Source organism: Poecilia formosa, unplaced genomic scaffold (genome assembly GCF_000485575.1).
Source record: "Poecilia formosa unplaced genomic scaffold, Poecilia_formosa-5.1.2 Scaffold163, whole genome shotgun sequence".
Lineage (NCBI taxonomy): Eukaryota > Metazoa > Chordata > Actinopteri > Cyprinodontiformes > Poeciliidae > Poecilia > Poecilia formosa.
The window spans coordinates 316,472-344,059 of NW_006800102.1; the positions used below are offsets into that span (position 1 = coordinate 316,472).

General features: G+C 40.5%; 1 long non-coding RNA gene across 1 annotated transcript in view; it reads left to right on the forward strand.

Annotated features, from left to right (window-relative positions):
- The first annotated feature begins 707 nt into the window (after window positions 1-707).
- LOC103146599 (uncharacterized) overlaps window positions 708-27,588 on the forward strand; it is an 85,386-nt gene continuing 58,505 nt past the window's right edge. The window contains exons 1-4 of the long non-coding RNA XR_477153.2: window positions 708-882; window positions 1,776-2,209; window positions 5,830-5,919; window positions 6,017-6,256. This is a non-coding gene — a long non-coding RNA (uncharacterized LOC103146599). The remainder of the gene's footprint in view (window positions 883-1,775; window positions 2,210-5,829; window positions 5,920-6,016; window positions 6,257-27,588) is intronic.

Genomic DNA, 27,588 nt, shown 5'->3' on the forward strand with positions numbered 1-27,588 from the left:
TTCATATCCCGTGAATATTGGTCGGGACATGTCCCTACCGTCCCTACCCAAACCTACGCCCATGGCTGAAGGGAATGTAGGGTTTGATATTTTGTAAATATATCTTATCTTTGATACAAATGTTTATTTTTGACATGATAGTTTGTTAAGTTTATTCCCAGGGATTCTTAAAAGATTCCAGCTTGGAATATTTATCCAATTCCCAGGTTAACTTCAACATGGAAAGTTTCCTGAAATCCCTTTGCTGGGCTGCTTGCAACAAGGTATGGTGCTAGTTATCGATATCAAGGTTTCTGACGCAGCAGCTGAAGTTCCTTTAATGAGATGTTAGATGCTTTATAAAGCAGCATAAGCCAAAGATATATATATAAAGTTTATTCTATATTTTTGCTGAATATGAAAAAAAAAATATGATCAGAATGATGAAATCAATATCTTGTATTATTTTTGCAACATTAGGAATAACGGTTGTTTTTCTGTCTCGATTTAAAAGCAGTTAGATCAACATTTGAGTTTCAAAATGTGCAGTTTTTATATTAGTTCAAGCATCTTTTATGCTCATTTCTACCAAATTGTTAGACTTCCTGTCTCACTTGACAATGGTTTGCATGACTAAAATAAATCTCTTGTAAAAAAATCTACAAACACCTCCTGTGTGTTTTTATTTTGAAGAGTTTCCTCTTGTGCCTTCAGTGAGGTTGGCTTCCTGTTTATCACCCCAGGTGTTTGCGGCCAATCGCCCCACCTGTTGTGCCTTAATTATGGGTTTCTCTGTAGTTGGACTTTGTTGAATTGATGTTCCTCTGCCTCCATTTATTTAGTTTCATTTTCTTCACGCTGTTTGCCACTGACAGAGAGGAGAGAAGCATCTGAGCAGTGCAGGTATTTAACTGTTACATGTTTGTGTCCACTTTGATGTTTCTATTAGCTTTACACGTAAAGGTCACCCAGCTCCATTGATCCAACTGCAAACAAACCTCCCAAATCCTTTCAAGTTGATGTTTTATAGATCTGAATCTCTAATGTTACTTAATAGATCAGTTTCTGAAGCTGTTGACAGGGGGAAAAAATAGCTTTCAATACCTCTGTCACCAAAATATCATAACAGCTGGAGTGAAAAATGACTACTTTGATACCATTTTGCCTCTTATTATTAATTGGAAATTGTGTGGTGTTCTTTGTAAAGTTACCGTCAAAACTTAGCTGTAATTTCGGTTAGTTAGTCTGTCGGAGCTAATTTTTCAGTCATATTTTCACCATTATTCATTTATGAACTCGGTTTCAAACTATTTAGTTAGCAAGCAAAATGAAATATTTAACTAAAGGCTAAATATTTATTCAACATAGTAAATGCTTATCTTGCTAGCTAAATATTTAGCTTCAAACTAAACAGCATCAAGCTAAAAATGTAGCTTGCTTACTATGTATTTAGCAGCTATATGTAGGTAGGAAGCTAAATATTTTTGCTTCTTTCCATTCTCTGCTTTAATATTTAGCTTCAAACTGCATATTTAGCTTGCTCACTAAGTATTTAGTTTAGATCTAAACATTTTATCGGTTACTAAATATTTAGCTTGCTAATTAAACATTTAGTTTAAATCGTGACATTTATAAATGAATGACGGTATAACTAAAAACTTAACCCACATTTTTGTTTTGCTTTTATGAGAAGGCTAACCAATCCAAATTATTGCTGTTAATTTTTGACCGTAGCTTTAGAAACGGCATGCTATAGGACAAAACAAAAAACAACTCGTATTAAAACATGAAGGCAGTTTACTTCCAGCATGGACCGAGCTGAATCCCTTGTATCATCGGGATCAAGCCCCACCAGAATGGGTGATCTGATCGTCTCCGAGCTGTGCCGCGTCTCAGAGAGCTCAACTGCCCGGTCCAGACAGGAAAACAGGACATGAGCTCCTCTCCAGACCCTGGCACAGCGTGGTGAAGGCCTGAAGCTTTTGGAGGCTTTTCAGGGAATTTTGGCCAAAGAATGAGCCTCGCATTCTCATCATCTGTGAGAATCAAGTCCTGGACTGACTCGCACTGAAATGGACCCAAAAACTTACAGACGAAGTGTAGCTGATGCAAAACATGTTGTGAAGCAGCTGCATTACCGAGATTGTGGGGCAGGACAGAGCAAACTGCGACAGCTGGAGAGCAGAAGAATCAGAACCAGGACTTGATCTCTGCAGCCTGGATTTTAAAGGTATGTTGGCATAAGTTGGGACTCTGTATTTCTTGAAATGTTTTCTACATTCAGATACTATTTGTCCTGATGAAACACGGTGATATTTACTATCGCACATCTGTGAACACCTGCCCTTAATTTTAAACTCGCTCACTGGAGGATCTGAAGATGAACCTGTCAGGATGTTATAATGTTGAGCTCTTCAGGGTCTCCTTAAGGAAGCTGTGGCCTGATGATTACAGATTACATTGACTGTCTTTTTTTTTTTTGCATGCACAAAGCTTCTGGTGCGATGGTTTGTTATAGTTATGGTAGATCCATGTGGGAGGTTGCAGGTCAACAAGTGGCTGCAGCTTGGCATTTTACTCGTCAGTATTGTGAGTGATGTTTTATATTTCAGTTACAATTGTTACTGTTGCTTGAGGATAGAAATTATACAGTTGACAAATGTTCAAATATGATAGAAAATAAGGTTACTGCAAATTGGATCAGTTTTTCATTTTCATATTGATTTTTTTTTCTCAAATTTAAAAAGGGAAATTATCCCAAGCTTTTATTTGTAGCATTTACAAATGAATGGTTAGTCACAAAATCCTGACTTCGGTTTTATGCACTCGCAGTGTACAGACGTAAAGTATAAATTTAGAAACTTTAGAGCGCATGCGTCACCTTTAAAGGCTGGTGTCTTACAACTTTTACATATCTCTGCTTCTGCACCTCTGAGTCACATAATCAACTCACTTACAGGACTCTGGAGAACTGGGCTGCATACTAAGGTGATTCAGCCGTTTGACTCGCGTGCATTTGACCAGGTAACCATATGAAAGGACGCAGGTGAATGTATGTGCTTGTTGTTTAGAGAGAAAAATGTTATTTTGCGGTAGTGCAAATATGCATGTTTAGGAAAAGAAACAGTTTCTGTCTCCAACACAATGAAGAGTTCAAACTTCACGATTTGGTGGAAAAACATAAATTTTCACTTCCAGATTTCATGCGTCTTGGATTTTCCTCCACAGGCTGTGATTTCATTTTCAAATGCTTTGTGTAGTTTAAGCAGCCTGTGTAGCCAGACATCAGCTAGGTAAAGGTGTGCGTCGCTTCATCTGCGATCACAGAAATGCATGAATCTCCTCTGAACACCAGATTTACGGTGTGAGTTTGCTGCCGATGTGTTTGTGTGCATTTGCATGCTCGGTGCCGGTCCATCTGTGCCGTCACCCCCCTCCCCATGCGACCAGATGACTCAGCTGGATGTCTGTCTGCATGTCTGACATGATGCAGGGCCTCGGCCTCAACTGGCCCGGTGGGTGGTCCCGGCCCAGCATGGCTGAACAGCAGGTTGTGGCATTGCTTCCCACCTCCAGCCCTCCACTCCCGATTTCCCTCATCTTCTATCGCCACTCCTCGGTTTTTAGTGTTTTCAAAAAGGGGAAATTGACAAGTAACGAGGAAGGAATTGGCTTCTTTTTTTTGACCCGAAACCCCCTCACCCTCTGTCCCTGATGACTGACATGTTCTTGAGGATAAAATATCAAATTTAACCAAAGTGTTTTTTATGCAGCAACAAAAGCAGCAGGTGTGATTTTTGCAAAGTAAAATGTTTAGTTTGCTAAACACTGACAGAAAAGCAATATGAAATGCTTGTGCTCAGAATTTTGTCCATTAAAGTCAAAATTTTCTGTTCACGCCAACATCAATCCAATCACGCCATCCTTCACCACTGCACAGGTTCAAAACTTGCAAGTTTTAAATTACCACTTTAGAACAAACTAAGCAAGAGGTGTGACTTGATTAAAACTTTTAAAGGACTTAATTGCAGGGTCTGTAATTAATCGCGTTTAAACCCAACCACACCTCGACAAAACAAGCAGCATTTTAAATTCAAAAATCCGCTTTGCTGCTGCCTTCCTCCTCTGGAAACAGAATACAGTTGAGTAGATAAAAATGCTTTCATCATGTGCAGCGTCTCACTCCTGCTCCCACTCTTGAACTTGGTACTGAGCCATCAGAGATCTATAGGAGGCCTCATGAGAACAAATAGCCCGTATCTAATCTGTTTCCTCTCCTGATGAGTTCTGACTACATGGCTGCTGATTTTCTGCAGTAAAAATGGCTGAAAACGCATGCTCCTCTTTCATTTCCCTGTCTTTTCTTTAAATCTGCTCCATTTTCATCCCATTTCCCTCACCTTTGTATTCCTCTTCACCTCAGTTTCCCCCTCCGTGTCCTCCATCTCTCTCCCTGCCTCTCATATTCTCACCCCCAGCTCGCTTTGTGAGCAGCTGAATGTTTACTTCATGTCAGCCTCATCATCCATTCTGACTGGGCCTCTGCTGGGAGGATTTGCTCCTCTCTTTCACATTTTATTTGTTCCCCTATTTGCTGTTTCCATTAAAGATGAAATTGAAATCTCCTGTGCCAACACACACCAGACGCCGCGACTAACAGAAACACAAAGCGAGCTGTGCTTTGGCGTGTGAAAGAGCACACACCTCTCGTCCTACTTTTTCTTGCTTTACCTTCTTCTCATCCGCCAACACCGACTTGTCTCCGTTCTGTAGTTGTTGCAAGTGCGAAAGGAGACGCTTTTGTCTTGTTTTTGTGTGGTATGATTTATTTCCTGCTTCGTCAAGGGAACTGACTCTTCCTCTTTCTCAGTCTGGCACTTTTCAACACATTTAAAAACTTACTTTTCTCACTTCTTTGCCTAGACCTTTGAGGCAAAATTTAGCAACAAGAAGATGTGAGCTAAATGACTCAGTGCTGGCGAGACGTTCACATCAACTCTTCAGGAGCAGGAATCGCCTGATAGTTTCAGGGGTTTTAAGGGATTTTGAATCGTCTATCCTGAGTGGGATGATGCTGCTGCCAATGACTCAGATATGCCCAGACCCCAGTATCAGTTGATTAATAAAGGGCTCCTTGTGGTCTGGTAGTGTGTGAATATTTCCGTGACGTTTTCAGTTTGGGAGTATGGGGTACCTGACCCCTTGATAGGGGCCCTTGGGTTCCTGTATGAGTCGCAGGGAGTCGTCCTGTTTCCATTGTGTAATTGGACTCTGCCAAGGTTGCCCTTTGGCACTGAGTCATAAGGTGGTGAGGGGATCTATTGTCGGGTCTCTGCTTTTTGCAGATGATGTGGTTCTGTTGGCTTCATCCCAACATGATCTTCAGCTTTCACTGGTACAGTTTGCAACTGGGATGAAGATCTCTGTTCCCCCCAAGTCCAAGACCATGGTCTTGAGCAAGAAAAGAGTAGGATGTCTTCTCCAGGTTGGGGATGAGGTCCTGCCCCAAGCAGAGGAGTCTAAGTATCAAGGTATTATTCGAGAATGAAGGGGAAAATGGAGATCGATAGGTAGGTTGGCTCTGGACAGGCACTGTCCTAGTCTGTTGTTGTGAAGAGAGAGCAAAGCTCCTGACTTACCAGGATGTTCTTACCATTATCTATGGCAGAAACTCAATGGAGAGAGAAGTCTGGGCCTTTCTGTTTAGGCTGCTGCCTCAAGTGGATGAAAATGGTTGGATGGACTGACCACTCTCTGCAACTCAAGATGGCTGTGTGCTGAAATCTGAGTAGATCAGTAGTTTCTGAAATACTAATCCGTCTGGCACTAACGACCATGCCATGTTCTAAGGGATTGGAATCGTCCTCCTTCTCCTTTCTGGACTTCATCAAGTCGTCTTCATCACACCTGAATGCATGGAGAAGCTGCAACAAGGGACCAGTAAGTGTGTGTATATTTTTGAGTTTTTATGAACAAACCCTGTTTATGCAGAACAACAATTACAAAAGGTCTCAAATTAATGACTTTTACACCCCAGGAAACGTATGTACAGTTCTCTGTGGAAGCGCGGAAGACTGTTCTCCGTCGCTCCGTCTTTCTCGTGACGTCGGTGAAAACCTTCAGAGAGGTCGTAGGCAGTGTTTGGATGGCTGCAGGAGAAAACAAAAGCGGCACTCTGCAGGTTAATGAGGCCAGGAAGACGCTTTGTGTCGAGCTTCATCAGTATTCAGCGGAGGTCCCCCACCCGTGCTCTCCCAATATTATGCCAGTCATTTAGGTCAGCCACATTACGGTGCCTATGTGAGAGGCAGCCACCCACACACACACACACACACACACACACACACACACACACACACACAGATGTAAACAGAAGATGGGAGAATTTTCAGGCAATTTAATAGAAATACAGTCTCATCAGCTGCTCACCTCCTCATTCTCTCTATTCATTAGCTCTGTCCCTCACTCACTGCCTTTTCTTTCCATTTTGCAAACATCCATCTCTTGCTACCTGACCCCCTTCGTCTCTTTCTATTCCCCACATACTGCTCCTTCAATTAAGATAGAGTGGCTAGTCCTATATAAATTACATTAACATCTCTAATGGCTGCCGCAGGTTATTGGTTTGTCATTAGGACCCCACTCAGGTCAGCACAGGCCAGCTTCCAGAGCTCAGTAAGGGATTTAAGAGAAGCAGATCCTAGCTGCAGGCGAAAGCCTTCGACAGTTTTTACTCAATCTGCTAATAGAGAAAAGGAAAACAGAAAGCATCAAACTTCCAGTTTCTTTACGGGCATGAAGTTAGTTTCTGCTGTCCACCGGTAAAAGTTTCTCATTTAAATGGTCAACTTAACTTTGTTAGTAGTTGGTTTTCACCGTATCGCCTTCTCTTTATTCTCGGTATGCTTTGGGTTTTTGGAAGAGTTGTTTGTATCCGAGCATTTTAAATATACATTTTTCCAATATTTTATGTAATTACAGGAGGGGGGGAATGCATGGAGTAATGATCTCAATATCAGGAATTGAATCCAGAACCATTACAACCATATAACAGCTTTATGATCCCAGCTCATCTCTTCAGATGTTGGTTCAATATTTCCATATGATGTTCATTTCCCATGAAGTGGAGTTCACCCATGCTGTACCTTCAGCCGTCATAAAAATGTTAGGATGTCCTGGACTTTCCCAAGTTGAAATTATCTTAACCAACTCGCCCCATGTTTGAGCAACAAATTGAACCTGACCTGCAGAAACTCCTGTAGGGACAATATGTCATAAATATGCATACCAGAGTGAAGTTGGACTCGGTCATAACACAGATCACGTAGTGCTGATGACTAATAGTGTTATGGTACAGATTCATTTTCTGAAAAGACTTAAATTGGTTTTTGTGAGAAAATAGAGATGTATAAACCTGTACTTTGTGTGAATTCACACCAGTCACATTTGAGGATTATAAAAAGTCTGGCTCTGTGAGCTTTAACCCATTTGACACAATCACATGACTATTTTTACAATGAAGCTTCATCTCGCATTGCAATGTTATTCCACCATCATCTGATTGAGATTTTGAAATATTTGATATATCGTAAAGAACATATTCCTTTAAGAGCTAATTTATATCTCCAGATTTTTATTTTTGTACAGCTGCATTGGTTTTCCCGTCACCTGTGTCATGGTTTCATAAAACGGGTCAAACTCTTTTCAAGAACTCCATCAGTGCAGCTTTATTTCCACTTTAGCTCTCCGTGTTTCACTGACATGCCTGAACAGCAAATTAGCATCAAATTGATAACCTGGAGCTAAATTTTCTCCCTTCCCTTCTTTCTTTCAAACATTATGACTCTAAGCCTGAACTTCTTAAAAAAAAAAAAGATGAGAACATTTCTCCTAATTATTATTTGGACTGTTGGATAGACCGGATGGTTAGTTTTGGTTGCATATTCCACTGAGAAAAAAATCAGTTTAATGAACAAAGTAATTTTACTGGCAGCTGTTTTTAAAAGGCGCAGTGTAAAGTGGGTTGTTTTTCTTTCAGATTGTTGGTTTTTCAAATCTTCCTCGTTGATCTGCTGATTCTGACTCGACTCCAAATGTTTTTATACCATCACACTTGGCTGCAGCTTGTGCATGAGCTAAACGTCTTTAATCTTGTGCAGTAACACCATATTGGCAAGAAATTATAATTTAGCAAACTGGAGCATGAAAACTAATTTGTCATTAGCGTAGAAATTTGGGCTTCTGTGTTTTTTATTTTTGAGCAAATGATACCCAAGGATGCTGGGGGTGACCTCTTTGCTGTCTCTGTGCCATATTTCACTGCTGCTAACCCAGATGGGCTCGGCTTTTGGATTCGAACACAAACTGCACATGGCATGCAGCTGGAGCTCTTAATCTTGTGAATCATAGCAGTTTAGCAGTTTTAAATGAGTCACTGCACAGCCTGGTGTCACAGTAACCATCTGAAAACAGGGAATGAAGGGAAAAATAATCAGATTTATGCTGATATTTGGACATTCTTCGCTCTTGCAGATTTGAAGGAACTTTCTCACTCAGGCAGCTACAAGAATATTTAACGCGATTGTCTGTTTTTGAGGGACCCGAATCATTTATTGGATTTCACTCTAGAAATCCAAACCTTATTTTTGACACAAATATTTCTCATTTTCTCAACTTTTTATGAAAAGCTCCCTTTCCTCAAAATCTGTCTGTGTTGATTTAAATATTGGTTTTACACATTCTTAATGAAAAAGTTTAAATGCATGGCAAAAACAAGTATGGTAATGATCTGAAAACAAAAGACAACACAATTATGCATACAAAATGACTTCTCTGGCTGTTTCTACCTGTCTGAGGCTTTTAAAGGGTTAAAGCACATTTTATCACCAAAGAGCTGAGTTTCACCAAACTGAGTCACAAATAATGTGCAAGGTGTGAAATGCATGCCACTTCTACGTTTGTATACTGAATACTTTAAAGAAATAACATTAACCGTGATGGGGTTTTATATGGGTGGTTGCCCAGGGAGGCATTTGAAAGATGGGCACCAAAGCACCAAATGCCATTAAAAAAAAAGAACTGGTCAGTTGGACCATGTAGAGATTTTGTTTTCAAAAGTTACATCAGAGAGCATAAAATTAAGTTTTATGGCTACAGATGGAGTTGCACCACACCAGTGTTTCTGAGTTTGCGGCAGAATTGACATCAGATTTTGGCAACATGTAAAAACTTGGCACCAGTCACTCATTTCTAAGGTAGCAATAATTGTGAAATGGCAGTTAAGAACTAGCTAATTGTTACCAGTATCATTCAAAGCAACAGTATGGTCAGCTTACTAAATAATACTAAAGGATTATTTTTTTCTTTTACAGTGGAACTATTTTCTCTACCTGCATGTTTACTATAATGTGCTAATGAATTATGTATATAATGTTGAATATAATATTCAGTACAATATCTAGTTATCTAAGCAGCAGTTGAAATAGAATATTTTTTTGTTAAATAAATGCGTAATAAGTTTTTGAATGGCTGCTTCATTCCCGTAATCTGTAATCTGTCCTGGTTTGTTCCAGATTACCTCACCGTCAGAACCTCACAGCTCATGCCTCCTTCACTCCTTCTGTTTCGGAGGAGCCGTGATCTGTGCCGGGAAGTCTTATTAGGGAAATGACTAGTCGAAATTGCCCTTAACAATTTGATGCTCTCAGTATACAGAAGTAAGACAGAAAATTCAAGCTAAGCTCCACTGCAGCAACACTCACACAAAAAAAAAGGGAGAAGGAAGCACAACCGAGGGGGAGACCATTTATTTTCTTCGTTTGGTCCCTGGGTTGTCAATCCACTCAGTGAGGGTTTTAAAAGTAGCTGAGGACAATCTGCAGAGAGCCCCGTCTGTATTAAACATGGGCGTATTCGCCTTGTGGTTAATGTCAAGTGTGGCTAAGGTACCTGGGTCTCCGAGGGGGTGCCGAGCGAGAGCACTGTTGATGTGATTAAAATGTTGGAGAACAGCCAGAGGGTGATGGCTGGCACAGATTCTGCTCTGTCACCTCCTCCTCCTCCATTTCACCCTCCATCCCTCTCCTCTCAGTGCCAGCTGTCAGTTATGTCAGTCAGTTTGCTAATGATGCTCCTACAGAGCTCAGAGCGCACCGATACATCTGTCATGCCCAAATATCTCTCTGTTCGCATGTAAACAGTCCTCAAACGGCCTAGTTTTGTGCGATGCTGCTTTTTACGCCGGGTTAAGGAAATGTATTATTCATAAACGCTCTCTATTCATTACACCACCGTTGGTCAACATCCAAGAGCATTTTCACACTTAACTTCTTCCATGAGCCTCAGTGTTGGTGACAAAATAATGCCCAGACGGAATATTTTAGCTTAGTACTTCTGCTTCCAGTCCATTAAAAGTGGGTGCTGTCACTGAGCTGCTATTTTTCTTTTTCAGGGATGTTATCAGTCCTGTCAGACGTGCAAATCATATAGTTCACAGTCGAGCAGCGGCTGCCCAACCCTGACGGGTCAACGAATTTACACCTCGACCACTTTAGGTTTTAACGCCAACCTTCAAACTGCTTCCTTAATGAAGAATTTCACAGGCAATTTGCGCATTGTGACATCTGAAGCGTCTATTTTAAAGATTCTTCTTGTTCAGATATGACTCGACAGCATCCGCATAGAGAACTTGTGATGTGTTTTATTGTTTTGATTGTAACTTAGCGGCGCTTTCGTTCAGAGGTTGCCAGAAAAGCTGCGAGATTAGCAGCTATAATCACTTCTAAAAAGAAGGAATAAAATGCAGACTAAACTGTAGACGGTGAGAACGTCACTGATGGATAATGTGGTCGATATGTACCGGTTATCTGTCTTAAAGGTTAATCCCGAGGCAAAGCTCTAAAGGTGGATAGATTTAACATTTATCTGTTTTTGAAGACGTCGGGAAAGAAACAATGGACTGGTTTCTAGGGTTGGGAAATTAAAAACACTTCATGAGTGATCTGATTATGATTCAGACGGCGACGGTGAGAGTGCACTCAGGCATACAACCCAAACTAACCCAACACACAAACAATATTCATTAAATTGGTACTTCTTGTAGATTTGATCTTGATAATGTCCGTTACATCTCAGAGATAAAGTTGTTGGTTGAATAAAAGTTATGTAGGATGTACACTGCCTGGGGTGTGAATAATTTTGGGTTGACTCCATAGTTAACCGTAAGTGCAGGTTGCGATGCTTGCAGGATGCAACGCTGCAGCGTCGTAAATGACGGTCAGGTTGTTTTTAATCACCATTTTATTTCCAATGTCGCCACATCAGCGGCCACCTGATGCCAACGATTAGAGCGCCAGTCGATTAATTTCAAACTGTAAACAAGCAGTTTCACTGGTGCTGCTAAGCAGGTGTTTGTCATGAATTGATGGACGCCCTGCAGCCGGTCTGAACGCAGTATTCACCCAGACTATCGTATAAATGGGTGATGGCTGCCTTCATTTGGCGATGAAACTGATGCATCCTGCAGGTTTATGGTGCAGTGAAATATCCGAGTGCCATTAGGGTCTAATCAACAGCAAATTATGTAATGAATGTGCGCATCTTGAGTATTTAATTTAAATATGAATTAAATGCAATCCTGAAGCAACAGCAGAAAAATCCAGATGACAACTTACCAACAGCAGAATAGAAATCTACAGGCAAATCTCTGCACCAAACGGACTCATTACTGCAACATGTGGGCAAAGAATCGCAGATGTTTGGCCAAGGACTGAATGTATTCATCAGGAAAGAGGAGCAAACATCAACAAGTGCTAATAAGATCCACTCTGTCCATTGGATACACATGATTCATCACCAGAAACTAGCATGTATTGATGCCAAATACTTTGAAGCAAATGATTCGATTTGGACCTTGGGGTGACAAGATCGTTTGGCGTGAGATCTCTGGATATTACGCCGTCACATTATTGCTCATCCGGTTAACTTTGTCTTTACGAGGAATATTTGTAGTTTTCTGTGTATGTTAAGGTGTTTTTCCACCATTCTAGTGAAATCAAGCTAATGCGCCTTCTAACATGCAGATGTGGCGTTTGTGTAGCACATGTCAGCAACGAGGCTGAATGGACCTCTTTGGATGATTAAAAGACATAATATAATAAATATAATAAATGCTTATTGTTTCATAATAAACATTTATGAAACAAGTAATAAACATTTTGTCAAAAGCCATAATCAAAATCAAGAATAATCTACTATTTAACATTTTTTTTAAGTCATCTACTTTTTGTCCACATACGTATTTAAATAATTGCTGGGTTTTTTTGTGAGTTTTTTTATTTTTGTTTTGTCATTTATTGGTTCATGTTTATCCTCCAAATGACTCTCTCAAGTATGAACGTCTGTACATGGGGTTCATTGTGTTAAAAATCAGAAATAAGTCAAGAAATCAAGAATAATCATCAAATATACTGACCAATGTTCCAGGTGTTCAGGTGGATTTTTCGTCTTAATGTTCCAGGTGATTAGCAGTTTTTTGGAAATGCGCATTGTTGCGACCTGCATGGTTTTTTTTAATCAATTGATGGTACAAATATATTAGACTTCCTTAAAGCTTGATCTCAAGTATTTCTCCCTCTTTTTTTTTTTTTTTGTCTTGTTTTGTCCTCATTCCTGCTTTCACCCCCTTACCAGAGGTCAGCAGCATTAGTGTTTGAATTTTAAGGCTAAGTTATTCGCTTGACCTTGTCATCTGTCAGCATACAGTGTTTTTCTCCTGGGTCTGCCATGTGAGACTCTTGTTATGCTCCCCGGGGCTCCGGGGTAAAGGTGGATACCCTTTCAAATGCTTTCTACTGCAAACCATGGGTCATGTGTGCATGAATATACATATGTATATGAGCCCTGCACTTCGACAGTGCTGCTGGGAATGATGAATGGCTGCCAGGTGTAGGTTTACGGCTCTGACAGCAGAAAGAGTTAAGAGTCTGCGGTGAGTCACCGATGTAGCCTGTGGCAGACACCACCGGCCCACACGGATAAGGTCTCCATCTCAGGCTGGAGGAAATGGAGATGAAGCTTAATTTCCGTCATACGAGAGGTGGGACCGTGCAGGAGGAGACTTTGGGCCCCTCTGTGGTCCTGGGGCAACAGAGCCAGCTCACCCAGCAGTCCTCTGCGCCTGTCAGCCTGAGTCAACATCAAACCGGGCCCCTCGCCTCTCTCCACTTGCCTGCTGCTCGCCGAGGTCACGCGAGCGCGGATTTGCCGAGTATGAATAAATCTGGCCTGAGGACGTGTCAGAGGTTTATGATTCAGACGTTTCAGTAACAGAAATCTTCAGCTTCACGTCACAGAAGAGATGTTGCGTTCAAAGAGGGGATGCTGACCGTTTCTCTGAATCTTCGTGGTCTCAGCTGCCCCAGAGCTTCTTCACATCGTCACTTAAAATCAGTTTATTCTCTGAAAGGGAGGATAACCTCTGTCTGGACCATTTGCACCAGAAATGTTAATAAAAACCATAAGATATGATCACAATAGGAGGGCCATGTGTGTCAAAGGCGGGTTGGCTTTAAAGCTCAAGTTTCATCGTGCCTCAGGGACGTCAGAGGCCGTGCAAAAGTGTCAAACCACTCCTTCCTTATTCTCCTTCCCCAGGATCTGAGTCTGATCAAATTAATCTCAATCATATGTTCTTGTGACTCTGAAGGATATTTTGCTGCTTTTTTTTTTTTTTTTTAGAAAATATTTATTTCTTTCAGATCCCATCAGAGAAAAGTCGACAATTGGAGAGGAATTGGCCTAAAAAAGCAGAGTAAAGCCGGGAAGGCATCTTCTTCCTTCTTTTCCACCATTGCTACATCCTCACTCTGAGCTTTAACTTCTAAGCCGGTCCTGATATAGATCTGAAAGGACAGAAAATGTCCAAATATCCATCCGTCTATCCACTGCCTTCACCTGTTGGTTCGTGTGGGGTTGCCGGGGTGGCTGGTGTCTGTCTGCAGCTGTCGTTGGGCAAGAGGCAGGGAATGCCCTGGAAAGTCACCAGTCCATCAGAGAGCCACACAGGACACACAACCACACACACACACACTCATACTGAGGAGCAGATTAGACTACTCAATTAACCATTGATATGTTTTCTGGGACGAAGCCCGAATACCCGGTGAAAAGCCACACATTCACAGGGAGAGCATGCAGAAAGACTCACAGTTGGGATTTGAACCAAGGACCTTCTTGATGCATGGTGACAGTGTGATCAGCTGTGCCACCATGCAGCTCATGTCCAAACTTATCAAATCAAGTCTGAATGCATGGCACCTTTCATTGGGGGCACATTAACGATGCATCCTACAAGTGGGACATGAAAACACACAATTCTTTTACAGCACCCTTATATATTATTGGAAAGGTGAGATTCTTCAGATTTCAAGGATGTAAGCCAATGATAGAATCATAGCTGTAGACACAGTAAATGCTTTTGTCAAACTACTCAGAAAGGCAAACAAATGGCCAATATAAAGTCTTATTTCCACTGAAAACCTCTAATATTTCCTTAAATTGCATCCGTTTCTCTCAAAGTTTGTATTGTAACTTCTGTTGGCGTGCTTTTGGGGTGGGGGGAGTGGGGGACGGGTTTGTAAGGATTTTGGATAAATTGCAGGAAATTTAAAGGGTTGTGCAGCTTCCTTATACGGTTGAACCTTGGGATGAATCTGCTGGACACACATCTGGAATGCATCCCACTTGGGATCAATATTTTCTCATTGTCTCAAAAATATATGAATTGTGGACCTGAACTTTTTGGGAAATTAAATAAGCCTTGTAAGATTGATATGCAGAGGAAAGTGCTGCTTATTACTGCTAACGTTTCCATCTCGGCATCTTAAAACATACCAGTGCGCTCTTAAATCCGCGCGTATTTTCTTATGATACGACTGCATCATTCTTCAGATGATATCTGATGTTTTCCCTTGATATGCCACCTTGTTGGTGCTAAGTTGTATTTTCTGTTTGTCAAACTATGGTTGTCAGTATTTCCTTTGGGCTCAACTAAGAAACAAAATCTGAATATGTTGCATTTTTATGACAGACATTTAAGAAAACATTTAAAAATAGTTCCTTTTATGTCGGAATAAAATTTGTTCATGTCTTGAATTTTGGAGCCTTCTTTGAATGAACAATTCAGAAGTCAAAATCAAACAAAACTGGACTAAATGTGCCAAAACAAACAAGAAACTCCTCAGAAGTCCTTCAGGTAGACTTTTTGTAATTCAACAATTTTGCACTGCGCTAAATCTGTTTCGAGTCAGGTAATCAGGTTTGTGTTGTTCAGCCTTTTTAAAGTCTTTTACCCCAGCAACCAAAAAGCAGCAAGTCTGCTCCACAACAAGGTTCAGCATGGAGTACATTCACACTGACACAGCATCTATAAATAGTCAGGCTAAGCCACGCCGTCTCCTTCTGTCTCCCTTGTTTTCGTTTTTTTTTTTTTTCTCTCTCAAACTAACTCCAGTGTCCTCGTGTGACCAAACAGCGACTTGTTCTCTGCGAAAATTCAATTTGCAGTCTAATTCCAAATCAAAAAAAGCTCGTTCAGAGCTCGGCGTTTGCTGAGCGTGACACAAACAAGCAAGGACACCGTCTGAGCACGGCTCCCTCGCAGGCTTATTATAGCTTTGCCCTCAAGTAACAGAGTTGTTCTTAATTGGCGAGTTGTCCTAATTGACTTTAGCTAATTCATGGATTAGATTATTGTTACCTTCCCTAATTGAACCATAACTTTCATGTGTTTTTTTTTTTTCCTGGCTGGTTGCTTTGTGAGTAATTGGTGCCGAGTGCTGCCATTTAAGGGATCCAGTTTAGAAGTTGAAGGGTCCCCCCCCCCACCACCACCACCACCACCATCACATCCAGTTATGCAAAGCATCTATAGAAAGTAAAACCAATTAAAGAGAGCATGGAGGAGAAAACAATAGAAATGCAACAGCAAAACAACAGCAGCAGGTTTTGGTTTTGTAGAGTGTAACAGGCTGTGGTGCTAGTCTGTCGAGTGAAATCTCCAAAAAGTGAAACTTCTTGGAGAGTTTGACAGTTGTGTTGGTTAGATGTATGTTCTGAAGAAAAGGAATAGCAAAAATGTAAACATTTTGAGTAAATGTTCTGCAATTTAAAATGAATTCTTGCCGCTGTAACAACCACTAAAAATAAAGTAATTCTTGCACGAGGCTGCTGCAAAACCAATGACTTGATGGCATTACGACTGGCATCCTCTTGATAACTGGCATCATGCGGTCAGCTGAGTCCGATTAGACGCTGAGGTCGGAGATGAGACGATATTAGATTGTGAAGAATTGGGTTGTCCTGACGACCTGCCAAAGCGGACAGGTCGCGTGTTGGTCCAAGAGACGCGTTGTTTGCCGTTTCCCTCCTTTTCCTCCAGCATTTTAAACGAGTTTGTGAAGTGGGGGTCAAAGGTTCCTGGTTTTGATTGCCATTATACTGGGTTAGTATTAACAGGGTTCCAACACACAACTCATGAAAACACTTCCAGACTCATTCACAAAGTTCTCAGAAAATATGAGAATAAATGGGAAGAATAATGGGGAAAGGGAAGGAACTTAGTAACTATGAGAGGAAGGGAGGAGCCGTGCTAGGTAGGAAGGAAAAGAGGAAGAATGGAGCAGAGGAGGAAAGAAGGAACTAAGGATGAGTGAAAGGATGGCAACCAAGGACTGGGTTTGCAAATGATCCTGTGGCTAGAAAACTTGTGTACAAAACGGTTGATTGGTTTTCAACATGCAACGTTGTTTTATGATGAAATAAACTTGATTTGAATTGGAACGAAGGAACTGCGTGTGGGGTAAAGAATAGGCACATTGAACCATCCCTAAATGCAACCAGTTTTTGCTGACAACATTCTTCAGTGTAGATGTTTATACTGAGGGAGGGAAACTCGGTTAACTATAGTCAGGATATTAAGGACTTTTTAAAAATGAACCCATCGCTGTCGGATTGAAAAATGGGCATCATGGTGCAGCATCTGATTCTCTAGACAACTGGTGAACAGAATTAACTATTTACTATCCCATGCAGATTTTCTGGTTTCCGTTTCAGTGTCCTTGGATGTAGGTACATAAAAATCAGAATTTGGACACGGCAGAGTTTTGCAAATCTGAAATTTTACGATAAATGCCCTCTGACCGATGCTTACAGTCCCTAAAGCAGACAGTCCTAATAAATACTAAAATCTGACAAGGAAAATTTAAACTTGCACGTCTTTGTTTTCAAATAACAGCTCAACCCAGTTTCCCAGTGCTTGTCTTACCAGACACAGTGTGACATTGCCTCAACTTGTTACACAAATGATTGAATGCACAAAAACTTTGCATCGACATCTCTAGCTCTTAGAAGAGCCACAAGGTCCGATGGGTCCATCTGCGGTTCAAGCATTTGCAAAGCGGCCTTTGCGTGAAATGTTGAGACATTTCTGTTGCCTGAAAAGTTCTGGCTCCACAAAACCCCACAACTTATTTCTTAAAGGACTCTTGGTTGAGGTCATATAGGAACGCAAGGACAGAAAACTTTATAATTGATACCCAATAAGCTATTAGAAATTACAATATTTAAAAATGTATGCAAACTTTCATACATAAATGAATTTATTTTTCTTTCCTGCCTTGTCGTCTTTACTAGATGCCAACTGGTGTGCAGCTCCGATGAATAGAGGAGGCTTCCTCTGGGACTGTTTCTTCAGCTTCTTGATGGACAGAGAATGAAGATCTTTAAAAATGTTCCCTTAACCCTCATACGTCAATCGGTTTCCTGTTTAGAGGTTCGGCTTTGACTTCCCTCCTGTTTTTCCTTTAAACCATCTCAAGGTGCGAGACTGACTCTTTCACACTCTGCTGAATTTAAAACCTATTAATGCAACTTGGCTTTTTTTTGTTGTTAAAGATTTTTGTTTCCCCATACAAGTAAAGTAAATAAGCTCACATTCAAACCGAAAGGAAATAACATAAGAGCAAAGCTGGATGTACAGAGAGGAAAAAATACAGTTATATGCTGACGGTCCTTTATGCGGCTTTCATTCTTGTCTTGCCGAAGGAGTGTTTTATATTCTGTGTCAGCCTCTGTGTGTGTGGGGACTAAATCAATTCCAAATTATTGCTCCTCTCAATAACTGATGGCCACGTCTGGGAGGAGGAGAAATGATTAATGATGATACTATGGACAATGCGAGTAAGACACACTGAGACATTATCGGCTGCAAGCCTATAGACACACACGTACAGAGAATCTAGCAAAGATTACTAAACGGAGAGAGACATCACTGCACACTTTGGTGACGGGGACAATATTTCACAATCTGAGCGCATGTGGGAAAGAAATAAATCAGTGATGCACACTGCAAAAAAAAAGAAAGAAATTCAAACAGGCTTGTTAGAATCATGAAATAAAAATGGATGAATTTAGCTGCAAGTTCTGAGAAAATTTAACTTGCTATGATTTTTTTTTTTTTTGGAAAAGGAAGAAAATGTAGAAATCTTGTTTAAGTCATTATTTCACAATTTGTAAAATAAATTTTAAAAGCGAGCTTGCTTTTCCCCCACAAATTTAAAAAATCTGTTTTTTTACATAGCAAGTAATTAACTACAGTGTTAGAAATGTTTACTTTCCTTGAAGCTCTTCATAGTTTATATCATTACAAACTTTGATAGCCCAATGAAAGAAAAATTGTGCCCATTTTTTTTTCTACAACATGTTAAAAAAAAAAGGCGTAGTGGAAGTTTGACCTCAACCCTTACCTCAAAGTTGTTTTTTGCAGGTTTTCTGTTCACTGTTGAAGATGAGCAGAAGGTTCACACCAACAGTCCTGCTGACAGATTCTTCCACCTCAGATGTGGATCTCAGCAGCTCCTCCAGAGTTACCATGGGACTTGCAGTCGTTTCCCTGTCCTCGCATGACCTGTCAGTTTAGGTTTAGGACAGAAATATTGTTGTAGGTTAGCAATTGCCCCTTACCTTCATTTTAATTTTGCAAACCATAAATGTATTGTAGTAAATTACAAAGTTTCTGGTTTATAACCTGACAAAGTCAAAATATTCCACCGTTATAAAGGCACCGTCAGCCTTAGCTTTAGTGTAAACTACACATTTAACAATATATTGGATCCATCTGCATCTCTAACATCTGTAACTATGGATGTTTTATTTTAATCTAATTATTTTGAAGATGCATATGTAGCCATATTTGGAAAAACCAAGAAAGTCTACTTGCTTTTCCCCTGCTATAAATGTGCTTCATAAATTTATTCAGAATCTAATATTCAATGCAGTTTTTTTAACACATTTCCAAGCTGCTGCTCTTGAAATGCTATGAATTTTTAAACCGCGACACTGATTTTCATTAAAACCCGCAAAATGAATAACATTTATCGATGCATATTTTAAGCTCGTTCCTGAAACAAAAACCGCCATTCCTTAAAAGAGTTTAGCTGCAACTTTACATCCCTTTACTTACATGCTTCAGTCTGTAAATATGTAAATATGCACCCTGCCACTTGCCTGGCTGCAACCCTCAAACATTTCCTCGGCAGCTTGATGCTGTCAGCAAACAGCTAATAATATGTTGCTAATGTTAGATAAACCAGGCTCCCAACTGCCTCTGCTGACAAGTCCCACCCTGCAAGTTGACAGGACTGGTTCCGTGGGTTTGTTATGTTTGAATCTGTGATTTTGACTGTCACAGCTTCAGTGCACCGCTGTGGAAATGTTCAGCTGTGACGTTGACTGCTTATTTTACTCGTACTCCTTCTAGTGCGATAAAAACATTCACGGGGAAAATATTTAAAATGCCTAAAACTTGATTTTTATTGCGGAGAATTGCATTTAAATCTCTGGGATGTACACCGAGTAAAGCCCAACAACTTGCATCATAGACTGACAAATTTTGGAAGATTTTCAACGATGATCTATCTTATTTCTGTCATAAGATAGTAGATCTTATGACAGAAAGATCTGCTTTCTGTCATAAGTAAAGTCAAGGTAAAAATATAATTTTTTTTACCTTGACATTTTAAGGAAATTGGAGAAAAACTATTTACGAATTATGAGTCCCATTATGTAAAGCATTTATTTTGTCACAGAGGCAAACATGTTAGCATAAGTTTAAAAAGTACACGTTAAGTCATGAGCTTTTGAGTGCGAAAAATATCCACCTGTTCAATGATATTGAAATATGTTTCCATTAAACAATACCTTAAAATAAAGCTACTATTTTCAACACAAAGGCAACTGGTTTGCCAAATCTAATATATAAATTAAATCTACTAAATGAAAGATTAAATAACAGTTGTTTATGTAACCAGTATTCTCAGTAAACAAACAAATCGTTTTTGATTGGGTTAAAATTTTCCATGACAAATGACCAAATGTTCATGCTTTAGAATTATCGCCCTAAATTTTTAATTTGCTGTAGCATACATATTCATATTGTATACAAAGTCCGAAGTCAACCTTGTTTTTCTGCCAATTTAGTCAGAATTCTAAGAGATTACAACACATTATATGATGTTTTGCTCAAAATAGACATGATTTCAATGTAAAAACTGAATTTGACAGTTTTGCTAATGCTGCTTCTACCGCTAACACTAGACAGCTGCCGAAGGTAATGAAGTTAGTAAGAGTTAGTACTGGACTGTTGCTAACATTACATGACTTCTAATACTAACTCTAGACGCTAGATGTAGTGCTAGGTTGTTTGTTGCTAACGTGGATTAATAAACAACTCGGCTAACACCAGATTAAAGCTAGCTAGAGTAGCTTCCGCTAACTTTATAAGTTTGCTAATGTTGTGCCAGTAAGAACAACTGGATGTCTACATGCAGCAGGGTTTTATTTTAACAATATTATAGATGTGAAATTTCTCAAAATTTGCTTTAGTCTTTGAATTTATTTTGTTTGGTTGTTTCTCCAGACATTAACTGGTGTATGAAGTTCTGTTAGGCTGACAGTTGGTGGTCACCATAGCAATCAGTAACTGACAGCTCCTCCCCACTTTTTTTGTTGCCAGTTGTTACTCTGGGGCAGAAACTGCTGGACCAAAGTTAACTACCAACTTGATTTTGACAGTGAACCCGTCTGTCGTAAAGTCAACCTACTGGACCGGAGACGAACGTGTAAGGGTGAAATATATAAAGGTATTTCATGTCAGTCTGGATTTTCTTTAAAAGATCATCAGTGTCCCTAATGGTTTCTAAAGGTCAGCAGAGAAGGTCAGTGTTTTTTCAAAACAAAACAAAAAAATCATTACCTAGTTGCATTCTGCTTTGTAATCCAGAGCGAGGTCAGCAGCAGCAGATTTGTGCTTGTGGGATTCATTTGCAATGTGGAAACAGAGTGGGCTTGATCTCCTCTCTGCTCTGACTGCAGGCTGGGTTTGCTGCTGCCAGCCTGCACTGTTCCTAACTTGCCGACTTTGTCGTGACATTGTACTTTTCGGCTTGTGTGTCAGTGTGGCTTTAGAGCTCAGACCACTGGAAGCAAACGATAACTGACCTAGTTTGTCTTTGAAGAAAAACAGGCGACATACATGTGATCGAATGGGTTATTAGAAGAAAAATCACCTGTTATTATAATCCATATTCTCATCTCTCCTCTCCAAAATAACCCCACAAACAGAACATTCATAGTGATGGCTCTAAATAACTACTTACACTCATACATTTGTGGGCTGGGGGGGAAAAATGTATAAACAGACTTGCTCACGAGTCTAAGATGTTCACACAAAGAGCTACTGTCACAGTCACGGCCCAAATGGCTGTTTTCTGTTGTCAGTCATTTACTCCTGAAACATACACTTAGCCATGCTGACAAAGAGTCCCATCTTTTATTATCCGCCTCACAACAAAGCCCAGATTCATGTGTGCTTTCTATCTCACTCATAATCTTCCTCATAGCTCTCAGGCTGCACTCTGGGGAGCCATCTCGGAGCAGCGTGCGCAGCCTCGTGCACGCAAACGCCGCACCGTGTTTGGTGGCGCGCGCACACACACGTTTAACACACCCTCTCCCTCTCTGATGCGCTGTCCCCGATGCACTTGATAGCTTGTGACGGTGGCCATTGTGAGAGGCAGCGTTCCCCATCTCTGCTGTTATTATTACATTAGTTGTTACGATTTTATCCTGTTTTTCTTAAGTTCTCTCTCTCTCTCTCTCGCTCTGTTTCTTCCTCTATTTATCCTCGTCCCTTGGTTCCCCCCGTCCTTTCCCGCTCTGTCTGTTGTGATTTAGCGTTTGCTGTGTTTACTCTCCAAATGCAGTTTTAGAAACCAGGGGAAATTATAACTCTAACCTAGGCTGAGACTGTCCAAATTATGGCCATTGATTTGTGTCTTTATTATTTCTTCAGCGGGGCCTGAGGCTGAGTGCGGCTCAACACTGCCATCCAGTGGCGGTTTTGTCCACCTCCGTAACAAAAAACGCAGCATCATTTTCTCCTATTGCCTTTCCAAAACACTTTGTTCAAACATATACACTCCCTCCTTCATGCCTGCACCAACTCACATCTATATTAGACAGTTTTTTGATGATCAAATACAAGCTTCAAGCCTATGGACACAACTAATGTCAAAAATTAAAGAGTTGAATGTGTGCCTAACCTCAAGGTGACTGAGGAAAGGGTCACTCTGTCCCTCCCTCCTTGAAGGTTTACGTTACACAAGGCAGATCATCGAGCGGCACGGTGGCCGCTCTGGGTTGGTTTGATGAAGGAATGCCCCAACCATCTGCTGCACATTAGAATTAGACCTCCTGCTCGATTCAATTAGCAGCCCAAGCCACTGCTACTGATTGGGGGGTGCAAGTCAGTGGCTGGAGCTCCAAAGAGGATGAAAACACTGATGGGGGGTGGGTAGAGAGGAAATATGGTAATATGGTACAAGCAAATCTAGGAAAAATCTTTAGATTAACACTGGGTTTGAGCTGCCTTTCTACATATCCGTCCTGAGCTTTGTGTTTGGTCCACTCAGTGGTAGTTTTTTTTTTGTTTTTTGCAGAAAAGCTCAGTCTACTTAGTCATGTTTGTGGAAGAAATGGTCTTGGATACATTTAGAAAACTTGCTAAGAAAACTTCTTGTAGGATAGCGTAGCTAAAGCTCCAAACAGCCACCTGCTGTTGGATAGCTTCGAACGATTCGGTAGAAGATTGCGTGGCCCAATATCTAGTTTCTGTTCGCAAGCACTGATATTTGCATAATTTATTAACTGCTCTACCATCCTTATCACTATATGTGGAGGCAAGTTTAACCTGGGTCTTCATTGTTTGTCACAGTCCCTTTGGTTTTGAACAAGCTGCTGCTCTGACTGTAGAAGTGGCTTTCGGCTAAAGGTTTAGCTGCTATTTTTGTGCATTTCTTGATTGATTTATTTATTTATTTATTTTCAAGATCAGCATGTGCATCTGTCAAAGTAGCTAAAGGAAATGGGCCTCTGAGTCACGTCATAATTACACCCCAGAGAAACAGGAAGTCATGAATTACTAATTACAGGTTCATAGGCATCCTGAGCAAGAATAAACTACAAAATTGCTTTGGTTACGTTAATTTTATGGAAGCTGTTAAAACCTCACTCCGAGATATTTGTGAGAAGCTTAAAACGATATAAAATGGATGCCTTCAGGCAGCTGGAAATTGTACCCGAGGAACTAGAGTCTACACCTCTCTGAACCTAAAGACTTGTTCTCATCGTGGTGCAGAGAAAATGATTTAATTGTTTAAGGAAAAGATCACACAAAAACACAAGGTGTCTGGAATTTTTCATTAAGAGCATCTGACCCTTGAAGCTCTGATTATAAAAGCCAATGTTTGTCGTAGCACGCCATTTTATTACCAAATCAACATTTTTTCTACTCTGAATGCTCCCATGTGAATCTTTTCTTTTGTGTAATTTCTCTTTATTTTCTCGATAAATTGGCTTCCAGATGTTTGTGTCCAAGTCTACTGAAGGTAAACAAGATGCTTATCTGTTCAGCCATTTTCCGTTTTATTTCATCAGCTTGGTCCGTTTCCTCCTGTTTTCTTTAAATTGTGGCAGAATCCCTTCTCTTCTGTCTCGCATTGGCGTCCTGCTTTCACTGACGTGATTTGTTCAAATAAAAACCTGTAGTTCTTCAAAGCCCGGGCAATCTTGACTGTTATTTCATCACGTTCCCTCGTGGGGTGATGAGCATAGGAGATGGCACGAGTCCAGTAGTCGTCCTTCATCTTCTCTTTTTGTTTGGTTATCAAATACAACATGGTAAATAATATTTATGCTCATCATTTCCACACAGCCAGAATTTATTTACAGAATGTAGTGCTTAGCGAAGGTATTTAAACCAGAAGAACTACAAATTTCAATGAAAAGTATGCTTTTCGGTATTCCTTATAGAACCACCTTTGCCCATTTTTATGACTTCAAACAATGCCAATGCTGACAAAGCATTCATGCTTTTATTCTAAAATTTCACACCTTTTCAAAAAATGTTCTTGGTCAGTCACTTAAAGTCAGATTTAAAACAATAATAAAAGTCCACCCTGAATAAATCACATAACAAACATAGGGTGCGTTCACACTGCAGCCTGAAGTGACTCAATTCTGATTTTTTGGCAATTCCGATTTATTTTGCCGGGGCCGTTCACACTGCCAGTAAATGCGACCTGTATGCGTTCTGCAGTGTAAACGGGCAAATGACCTGAAAGTGTCCCGCATGCGCAGTAGAGGACGCAATAGCGTCAGCGTTCTCAGTGTTCTGCCAACCGCCATAAAAAGAAGAAGTGCTCAGTGTTTGCGAAAGTAAACATGGAGGCTAACGGTGGAGCTTAGCTTACATGTTTGAAGTTGTTATCCGGCCGGAGCAGCATATTAACAACTTAATCCTCATATAGTCCGTCATGGTTGTTGTTTTTCTTCCTACTTGCGCATATCAGGACGCAGAATAGTGAGATTTGTTGAGAATCAGTGACGTTCAGTTCGTATGAAGGCGGCCTGAACGTTAGGTCACATTTGAATCGGATACGTATCGGATATGGGTCACATTCGAAAAAGAATCCGACCTGTGCTGTTCGCACTGCCGTGAAAAGATCGGATACAGGTCGCATTACGGCAAAAAAATCGGAATTGAGTCACTTCAGGCTGCAGTGTGAACGCACCCTTAAATTGGCCAAAAGGTTTCAAGAGGGAAGATTTCCTGAAAGTGAACAAACGAGAACCAAAATTACTTCAGTTGCATCAGAAATTATAGTTCAGTATTTATCACAGTCACATGACAAATGTTGGTATGTTTTGGTTCCTTTTTAATTCATTTCATTTTTTTTCAGAGAACAAATACTGAAAAAATACTGAATGTTCTAGAGTTTTTCTAGCATAGATGAGGTTTACTGTTAAACGATGGGCAGGTCTTTATGCTGGGTAACCTTCCAGCTACCAAATGTTTATACCGTAGTAGTAAAACCACTTGAATGTGGTTAATATTTTTCCCTAGGAATTTTTGAATAAGACTCAACATTTAATAACAAAAATGGTTTAGATCACTTTGAACATGTGAGCTATAGACAAGGCATTGCACAAGTCGTACTTGACTCTGGCAATTGAGAAGATGACGTTGGGCTAACAGCTGACATCCATAGGCTGGTCACCCACTGGATTGGCTAGCGCAAGCGTTAGCCTAGCTAGCATTAGCCTTAGATAGGCTAACAGCTAAAATACCCAGCCTGATCACCTGTGGCTCGTACTATTTTTTTTTTAATTTATCAAATATTTCTCATTCACTATACGTAAGCAAACATGAATTGGATGCATTGACTTTCTCTTTACAGTTTACAGAAGTCCATTGTGACACCAAACTTAAACATAAAATGGAGCTGAAGTTGGCGTCTGATTCGGTTAATGGCCATCTAGTTTTTTGCTACCTTGAGCATCTGTAACCTATTCTGCTAGTTAAAAAAACTTAAGTAGAGTTAAGTAATTTAAAAATACTTAACTCTTTAAACATGGACTACCTTACTCCAACTCTAAAAGCAGAATATTTGAAACCTAGTCTGTGATCTATGAAAGCTTTATTTGCTTTCTGAATACACAAATATGGCCCTTTATTGAACTTGTCAATCAGTAGCCGCCTCTTGGTGCGCAATATTCTTAATTTTTGCACTAACACTGCACCACACTCAATATAAACAAACCAGTTCTGCAAAGAAAAGCTGGCCAAAATTCTTTCATAGTGATGTAAAAGACCTCATTGCAGTAATTACAAACACCTGATGGCTGTTGCTCTTTGTTAGAAAGCAGAAGCAGAGAACGGGAAAATTAAGACTTTATAGCTGGTTGTAGGTACAAAACGTCTGAAAAAATGATGCACCTCTTCATCGTTTTCTGTTTAAGCATCAATAAAACCTCCATTCCTTACAGAACGCAGCTGGTTTTGTTTGTTCCCTGAAGGCAAACCTTACACGTCACTGTAGCACTTACTCACTTACCTACATAATGTGCCCTCGATTACAGGAATCGAAACCTAAACACGCAGACGCACACGAGCTTGCCGTCAACTTAATCTGCCTAATCTCCGCAAATTACGCAAACTCTTCGTTCGTGAGGAAGCCGGACACATGAACTGCGCGGAGCAAAAGTTCTCATCTGCTCGAGATGCTGTCAAATATTCTCACAGCCTCCGGAGGCATAATGCACGAAAACATTCCCTGGTATAAACAGAGCTCTGTGTGGATATGTTCCCAATTATCTGCTGCATGTTTCTCTGATTTTTAACTTGTTCCAGACAGGCATCTTTGGTAAATGCAGGGTTTGAAACAATCGCAGGATTGTGTACTTTACTTGAGTGAACATTGGGCGCTGCAGCAATGCCAGAGAAATATTTGTTGAAGTTTTTTCCCTCCCCCACACTCTCCAGCCCCTCGTTTTTGGTGTGCGAGCTCGATTCTCTTAATGTCTGAGCGCAGGCTAGGCTCGTCTCTCACCTGTTCCTCACACCACGAAATAAAATAAAAATAAAAAAAAAAGACAACAACCCTGCAGTGGATCTGCACGCCATGTTGTGCGAGCGTACCCTCAGGCGGTTGCCGCACACAAAAAAAAGACAAAACTCACACTTGGAACAACATTTTAAAGCAGTAGAGGCTCAGAAGACCAGAAAACCTCCCCCCAAAAAAATGTCATTACTATTTAAAGAGCAAAGAAAACCAACAATTGGAACGTGAAGTTTCCTTAAATGCTGCGGAGAGGGAAAGGGGTTTGTTTCGGTGCGTTGCAGACGTTTCCATCAGCGGAGAGCGTTTAGCCCACTGCTGATGGAAAATACACAGACACAGACGGCTAAACAGCATGCCAGTAATGACTGTTTCTTTTTTCTATCCGTGTGTGTGTGTGTGTGTGTGTGTGTGAGTGTGTGAGCATGTATGGGTAATCTCCATCTTCCTATTGTTTGGTCTGTAAGCTAAATTCAGCCATAATGACAGCGCTGTGTGCCAGTGGGCACAAAACCTCGGCCTGGCGTGTTGAAGTATCCGGATCGATGCGCGCCTTTTTGTTTTTGTTTTTTTTTTTTCCTTCCTGTGGTCTGAC